Genomic DNA, 8,888 nt, shown 5'->3' with positions numbered 1-8,888 from the left:
TGAATTGGAACACTAGATGAAATAGATATAAACATTTTGTACAAGCTGCAACATTTGCATCATCATAGCAGAGAAATATAGAGCATTCTCTAGACCACTCTTGATAGATAATCTCATTGTGACCAAACTGGTGCAGGAGCCCCTGATAGGAAGACAACTTGGAGGACACCATGGAAGCATGACAAGGAAGTGTATGGGTCTAATAGACTCAATTTTGATATCCTAAAGCCAATTATGGCATTTTATTTTAATGATCAAATGTAATGGTTAATTGTCCTAATGATCCTAATAGGACCATAGGACCAAATATTGGATTTCATGGTTATAGGACTGGGAATGGTCTTAAAAGTGTTTAGACCTATTGGATAAAGAAATTTCATCCTTTAAGAGTGATTAGTTTTAGGTAGAATTCATAATAGGTTGTTTAGCAAGATTTTTTAATTCAAATATTTGAATATAACGACTAGTGCCATTTTGTTGGGAAATAACAAAATTTGCTTGTTTATGCATTTGTAATGACACATAACTTTATGGATTGGTTGCGAAAGTTGTTGGAGGCCTATTTAAAGTCCTGAGAGGAATTTCTACGGGGAGAGAACAAGAGAGTATAGGGTTGTATAGATAGTAACTCAAACAACAATAAAACTCATTTATTTTCTTGCAAATCTGTGGTTTCATGTTTTCTTTGCACTAAAGTAGTTTTGGATATTAATTTTGTAATGAAGTGAGGGTGGTGTGTGAGAATCCTTACATGTTTTTAATCTTTTGAAGGTTCAATAAAACTTGGGATCACACATTGTGTTCTTCATTCCTAAGTCTACAGTCTTTTATTTACTGTTTTGTTGGTTTCCCTTTTGAAATAATGATCCAACCATAGATGTAAGAATTTGTTTCCTATGGCTTGGATCATCCCTAACTTGTATCATACCTTCCCGACACTTTAATGATAGGAAGGAGTAAAAATTTGGTGTACACCGTGGAGGTTTGACTGAAAGTGCATGATTTTAGTGCCATAACTATAGCAGTAGCAGATTGGCCTTAAGGAGGGGCTAAATTTTGTGTTTGAAAAAGTAAGGATATGTTGAGGACATGGTGAAATATCCTTAATTTGATTCTGGAAGTGATGTTTGATGGGTTTTTGAGAAAGCCCTAGGTTTAAGGGTGAAAAAGAGAGGGTTTCAGAGTACTTCCTTTGCAAATTTTGCCTAATTAGCCTATCGGGTACAGAGAATAGTGAGTTTTTGTGATTGTTGGTCCAAAGTAACAGTACCAAATTTTTGGACATGTTATTGTTGGCTGAAAAGGGTCCTAATCTATGATTTTTTTGTCTTGTGTTTTGCAACTTTTGGGAGATAACTTCCTAAAACAATGTTTGCATGGCTAGAAGAAGACTAGGCCTAGTTGAAGGCTAGTAATTGAGTTGTCTTGACAAATGAAGACTTGATGACTTGTGAACCTTAGAAACATGATATTTAGGAGTGTTTAAATGGTGTAGAGGTAGAGGAGCCACTTGTCTTAGTGGAAGACAGGTTTTGAACCTCTTAGAGGTATTTGATGCACTTGAAACATTTTAAGAGTGTGGGGTTTGGGTCCTTATCATACATTTGTCTGCAAGTTTGGAATTGAGCCTCTTGCCTCTGCATCACAAACCACCACAACCAACTACATTATCTAAGCAACAAAGATCCTAGAAATATGAAACTTGCAATATGCACATCATATAGACATTATATTTAGATCTATAGGTCATGAACATCAAGAACTAGATGAATGAAAAAATTATTTCAAAAAGAAATTTAAACAATATTTCTTTTATATTGAAACTTCCACTACAGTAGCCTTCTGGAAACACCTCATACTTAACATCACCACTAGAAAATATAACAACATCTGAACACTCATTTCTAGACCATATACAACATCGACACAACTAAATAGCATTGATTACAAGACCAACAAGTTTGACATTTATGACAACACAATATAAGTTTCCAACATGGATGTGTATAATGTCACTAGATGTTTATTCTTTGAGTATGTTAGGTGTTACTAACTGTAATGCCTAAAATCAATTAAGGAAAAACACAACCAAAACGCAACACTTTTTTTGTTAAATCCTTAAAATGATACCCATGTCATTATTCATCGTGGAATATTAGCCCTAAAATATATATCTATGTAATAATTCATCCTTTCATTAACATTTAAGAATATATTAACATAAGATGTAGTGACTTTAGTGTACATTGAAGTAATTTTAGATAATTAATATATCATCTTTATTTTATTCCACTAGGGTTCTCATGAGAATAAATAAATGATAGTTGATTAGTTATGGTTGACCAACTAAGGTGGGTGATAGAATTCATATGAGTAAAAGAATTAATATTATATGTTGGCAACAATAAATAAATAAATGATAGTTGATTAGCTATGGTTGAGTGGGTAATTGAGATAACTAATCAAGCTTTTCTTTTTGTGAGGATGACCAACTAAGGTGGGTGGTAGAATTCATATGAGTAAAGGAATTAATACTATATGTTGGCAACAATATTGATAGTTTAATTAGTATCCATGTAGTTAACAATAATAGCATTATGAGGATCCCTCTTGTCCCATTAATTGTGATGTTCAACCTCTTCGTAAGAAATGATAATAATTCTCTGATGTTAGGTCTATTCCTATTGTTATTTTGGAAATGAATTTGATCAATATCAAATATTATTTTTTATGTTATTGGTACCAAAACAAATGCAAAACAACTTCATTATTAAATGTATGTTAGCTAATAACATTAATATTACTACTTGGTTATCCATTTGATGTTGATTTCATTGGGTTTTTATTAGATTTAATCTTAATGCCAATATATCAATATAATTTCCAATATGATCAGTGTTACTACCCAATTGTGACTATAATAATAATATTAACATTGATATAAATAATGCTAATGATATCCATTGATCTCATAATGAAAACATTAATGATATTGATGCCAATAAGTTATCAAAACAAATGTAAACACCAAAATTTTCCTTACCTTCTAAGAGTTTAAAAGTCATGAACAAGATTGGTGGATTTAGAAGTTCTCTTTCTTAACTATAATCTTACTTTGACCTTTAATAGTGTGGCTAATGTTAATGGCAAATAGGAGATTTAAAAATAAATAAATTATATCATTAAACTTCTCTATTTATCTAACAATTGTGTCTTGGACTCCCTACACCTAGCTAGCTAATCATGGGGAAGTGGTCTCATCATTCTGGCACGGTCCATGTACTCCCATGGTTTGGTACTCTAAACCCTACTCTAACTAAGTTAATCATAGTGCTTGAATTCAATCATTTTATTTATAGTCTTTTCATAGTCTTAAGTTTATTTTAAACCATGGACAACTCACCTAATTAATGCATTAATGACAAGTCCCACGAAGTGGTCAGTACTTATCGTATTATAGTAATAGTAATAAATTTAATTTAATAAGTATTTTTGTTTTGAGAATATTTTGATTTAACAATATGTATGGTTGTTTGAAGTATAGCTTTAAAATGACTTTAGAAGGTGTATAATTTTAAAATTTTAATTTTAATTTGATTGAAGATTATAATTATAATTAAATTAGTTTATTATATCATATATTATTCATTGTAGTTTATTATTTTTTATGACTAAGTCAATTATATTATTGAATTAGTACATTGTTAATTATAAATTAAAATAATCTAAAATAACAAAGAATTAGAAAGTGATATAAGTTAATGAAATAAAACATAATTTTGCAAGGATAAATATTTTTACTAAAATAATAATATTGGATAATAAATAAAAAATGCATCATTAGTATTAAAATTATCACAATTTGAATAAAAAAAATCTCAATTAAAAATCATATACAATAAAATGATATTAAATAAATTTAATGTGAGTAGTTTAGTTTAGCCAACCACACCAAAAAAACAAGCAGAATAGGGGACGAGCCCCACACATACCGACAACAAAAAACAAAAGTTGAACCAAAAAATAGGACTACGCACTCAACTAAGAGACTGTATCAAATTAGTGCTTTTCTTAATAATAGTCATATTAATCTTCTCCAGGTCCTCCATGATGAATCTGGAGGTACCCTGGTCCTGGATCCCGGTCCTAGTTCTAGTACACAGACCCGAACTGATCTTCCCAACAAAAACACTTTGTCCAGCCTCTGAAGCAATCTTTTTCTCCTTTTCACCCATGGGAGGGTCACTGGCAATGGTCCTGGCTCTATAATCAGTCATCATGGAATTAATCTTTTCCAAACCATCAACGCTACTGTTCATCACCTGCCTACTGATTTTCACCAGATTGTTCAGGTTCTCCTTGATCTCACTCACATCCTCTTCCAACTTTTCAATTCTACACTCTTGGTTAACCTTCATGGTTTCCATATCCTCTGAAATTTTTTGGATCATACTCTTGATCATCTTAGACTTGTTGGGCCTAGGGGATTCCATGAATGTGTCAATAATTCCTTTAATCCCTTCTTTTAGGGATCCAATCTCCTTCTCAACCCACTTCCAACATTTCTCCTTACTTTTGGTAGCCTCCACTAACAAATTCCTCATCACCCTCTCCTCCTTTATATCGCCTTTATTTTCCTTAATCACACTCCCCTATTTCTCATCATCCACCTTAATAGGGATGTCTAACTTAATCTCATTGTCTAGAGATTTGGACGCACTAGATTTGGTCAGTTTCGATTTCTTTTTGATGGGAGGATCAATGTCTAGCATTTTCCTACTGTCGGATTTAAACTTACTAGCCACCCACCTTGGGGGAATGGTTTTCCTGCTACTGTGAGTTCTCAGAGTCACCATAAACTCCCCTTCAGTTTTTGGTTTATACTCAGGGTCCTCCATATCCTTGATATCCCGCCAGTCCATGGCCATACCACTATCATCCTCATCCATTTCCATATCAGAAACCAACTGCACATCAGGGTTAGAAGAGGAAATGTTGGGTTTATCCTTGGGAGAGGGTTTCACTTCATGGGTCTGGGCATATTCCATAATCAACAAGATAAGACCTCATGATAAATTATGCCATATTAGCCCAGAGGGAAATCAACTCGTTCCTATTATAGCTGCCATCCGCCATCTTTGTAACCCTTAGTCTTTCCTTCTCCTTATCATAAAAGGCAGCAATAGCCTCCTCACCCAGCTTCTTGTCTCTATATAATTATTTTCCTTTCATATCTAGGCCCGTAACAATGGCCACCAAACTTTTATCAACTTGAAGCTCCGCCCCGAAAGCAGTCAGCACACCCTTATTCAACCCATTGATGGAGCTTTCCATAAAAATGGCTGAATGACCATGCATTCTTTCTAGAAAAGGAACCATCCCACCATCAAATATTTCCACCCAAACCTCCTTGTTTTTCTGTCATTTACTATAGGTTGTTGGTTCAAACCTATTCTTTTCACCTTCCATTCTAAAGCTCGAGAAAAATAGAGATTCCAAAAAAACCAGGAGGAAAGAAAACCACAAACAGGGCAAACTAAACATTACTACACTTCTCAAAGTGGTAATAATTCAAAATACCACCCCAACGGCTCCCATCCCATCATAATCTTTCATCATAAATTTTATTGGAAAGGCTATAGATCTTGGCATCATTTCTTGCCAGGTCACACAAGGTTTCTGGGAATGTTTCCTCTCCACTCCACCATTTAACCACCACGTTACCCACTGCCAAGTTGGCCAAATGACTCATCTGTTTGTTTCCTTCCCGGAAAATGTGCATAATCTTGAAATCTTCCAGATCATCTATCATTTCAAGATGATCTTTGATTAAGTTTGAGATAGTCCAGCTAGGCACCGTACATATTTTAATGCATTTGACGATATTAAGTGAATCACTCTCCAACAAGACCTACTTGAACCCCTCCTTGCTCGCCATGAGTAGCCCACTATAGGAAACATTGGCCTCCACAAAATGGTTAGTCTGGGTGCCCAAAGGGAGGGCCACCACAGAGACCAGCAAACCCAAATGGTTCCTCGTCACTCCCCCACAGCCAGCTAGACCAGGATTTCGTTTGGCCACCCCATCGATATTAATTTTGATCCACCACGAAAGGGGAAGATTCCAAGAAACATTCTCCCTAGTATGTTTGATCTTATAAATAGGGATAGATATATTCCATCTTATCTGCCACCACTTAATAGTATCCCATTCCTCCTGACAAGACTCAAGAGGAGGATCATCTTTCCTACTAGGACAATAATTAAGAAAATTTTCCTTAAGAGTATTCCTTATTCTGACAGCCACCACAAGAGCATTGGAATCCAAATCTTTGAAGACCCTATTGTTTGTTTCCTTCCACAAACCCCAAGCAATATGAGGTAGGGATAAGTTCCATAGAATACCAATCACATGACTATCATAAGGGCACTTCCATTGGAACTAAAAGTTCTATATAGAATCAGAGGAGACCCAATTGCAATTCCATATATAGGTTGAAAAAGAAAGCCCAGATGTCCCTAGAAAAGGAGCAATGTAAGAGCAAATGATCAACATTTTTGCCTTCCTCTTTACATAAAAATATATCTATTAGTGATGGAGATCCCACATTTCAAAATGTTAGTAATCTTGTTTTGCATGAATAACCAGAAAAAGATATTGACTTTAGGAATTAAGAGATTATTCCAAATTCCAAGCCAAAAGGGGGAGGAGAAAAAGACCTGGTGGTGATTCTAAAAGCATCTGCCGCCAGAAACTATCCCGAGGGAGAGCCATTTAAACTAACCACATCTTCCACTAGAGAAGAAATAATTATGATCAGATTTAGCCACAAAAACAACGGAGACAAAGAAGCATCCAAGGTTCTGAGGTCCACCCAAATTCCATTATTGATATAATCTGCAACCCAAGATCTAATCAGATTAATGCATTTCTCTTTGAATTGTGAAGCCCACACTGAATTAGACAAAGGTCCCTCTCCCATCCACCAATCATCTCAAAACCTTATATTTCTACCATTTCCCAGAACCCATTTGCTTCCCTCAGAAATAATGGAAGAGGATCTGAAAAAAGTATCCCACAAATCAGAAAGAGAAGTCAAGAGGGAATAATTTTCCAGCATTCTTTGGAAGCCATTACTTTGGTATTTGTCCTTAAAAGTATCAATCCACTTATTGCTCTCTTTTAGAGATCTGCATAGCTTCTTTGTCATTAAAGCTCTATTAAAGTCTCTCAAATGTCTAATATCCAGGCCTCCATGATTCCTAGGCAAACAAACCTGATCCCAGGCGACCAAATGAAGCCTACTCTTGGATTCAGATCCCAAACAAAGGAAGCATTTTTGAATACTTTCCATTCTATCAGAAAATTTGACTTGGATTTTAAAAATACTCGTAGCATAAATAGGAAGATTTTGAAGTGAAGCCTTAATTAATTTAAGTTTACCCTGGCTTAGCAAAGCCCCTTTCCAACTAGCCAACTTCCTTTGAAATCTATCTACCAAACTAGACCAAAAAGAGTCCAAGGAAGGTTCCACACACAAGGGAAGACCCAAATATGAATCTGGGAGGACACCCTTCTTACAGCCCATGATATTGGCAATCTTCATTTTTCTATGCACAGGAGCATTGATGAAGAATATGGAGCTTTTAGAGAGACTGACTTTTTGCTCCGATCCTTTCTCATAAGTATCCAGAATAACCTTAATATTATTTGCTTCTTTAATTGAAATTTCTCCCATCAGTATTGTATCATCAACAAATTGTTGGTGGGAGCAAATAGTAGCTTGAGATGACGATCGCAAACCCCTCAGATTACTCTTCCTACCATTTCTCTGGATAATTTTTTTGAAAGATTCACTCATTAGAATAAAGAGAAACATGGATAGAAGATCCCCCTTTCTAATGCCCCTCGATGCCAAGAAGAAACCAGATGTCGAACCATTGACTAGAACCAAAAACTTGGGAGTGGTAGCACACTGATTGACAAGATGGATGAAGTGGCTACCAAAACCAGATGCTTGGAGCAATTTAAACAAAAAATTCCAATTGACTCGATCATATGCTTTGAGGAGATCCAAATTTAACAAGAAGCTTGGATTCTTATCGAGAGACAAGGAATGGATATTCTCATGGACAAGAATAATACAATCCAAAATCTGTCTACCAGGAACAAAACCAATATGATGCTTCGAAATCAAAGAGGGAAGCAAGATTTTAAGCCCACACACAATGATCTTGGTAAATATTTTATAGAATGAGTTACATAAACTAATGCGTCTAAAGTCCTGGAAGGAACAAGCATCAGGTTTCTTAGGTATTAGGACAAAAAGGGTAGCATTTAGCTCCTTAAGAAGCGATTTGGACCCAAAGAACTTTCTAGCAGCATCCACAACATTTGAACCAATATCTTGCCAACAAGTTTTATAAAAAACATAGGGAAGCCAAATGGACTTTATTACCTTAAAAGGAAAAAACCACAAATATAACCTCATCATGAGAAGGGATTCTGGTGAGCTCCTTGTTCATATCATGGGATACGATGCTTCTAAACTCCCAAAGGTTCTCATCTTGAGCATGAACATCAAGGGGACCATCATCTGAAAGAAGAGTTGAGAAATATCTAATCGCTTCTTGATTCAACTTCTCCTGCTTATCAATCCAGTCATGATCCACTAAAATTTTATTGATTTTGTTAGAGGCCCTATGCTTAAGGGTAGTCATATGGAAAAACTCCATGTTTTTGTCACCGGACTTGAGCCATAGAGCCCTGGATCTCTGCTCTCATAACTGGTCCTCCTTAGAAATGATATCATGAATCCTGGTAAGTAACTCAACTTCTTTATCCATAATCACAGGGTCATACCCCACAACTTGAATATGAGATATAA

The sequence above is a fragment of the Cryptomeria japonica genome, chromosome 4, assembly GCF_030272615.1.
Source record: "Cryptomeria japonica chromosome 4, Sugi_1.0, whole genome shotgun sequence".
NCBI lineage: Eukaryota > Viridiplantae > Streptophyta > Pinopsida > Cupressales > Cupressaceae > Cryptomeria > Cryptomeria japonica.
Note: the sequence above shows the minus strand (reverse complement) of the source record.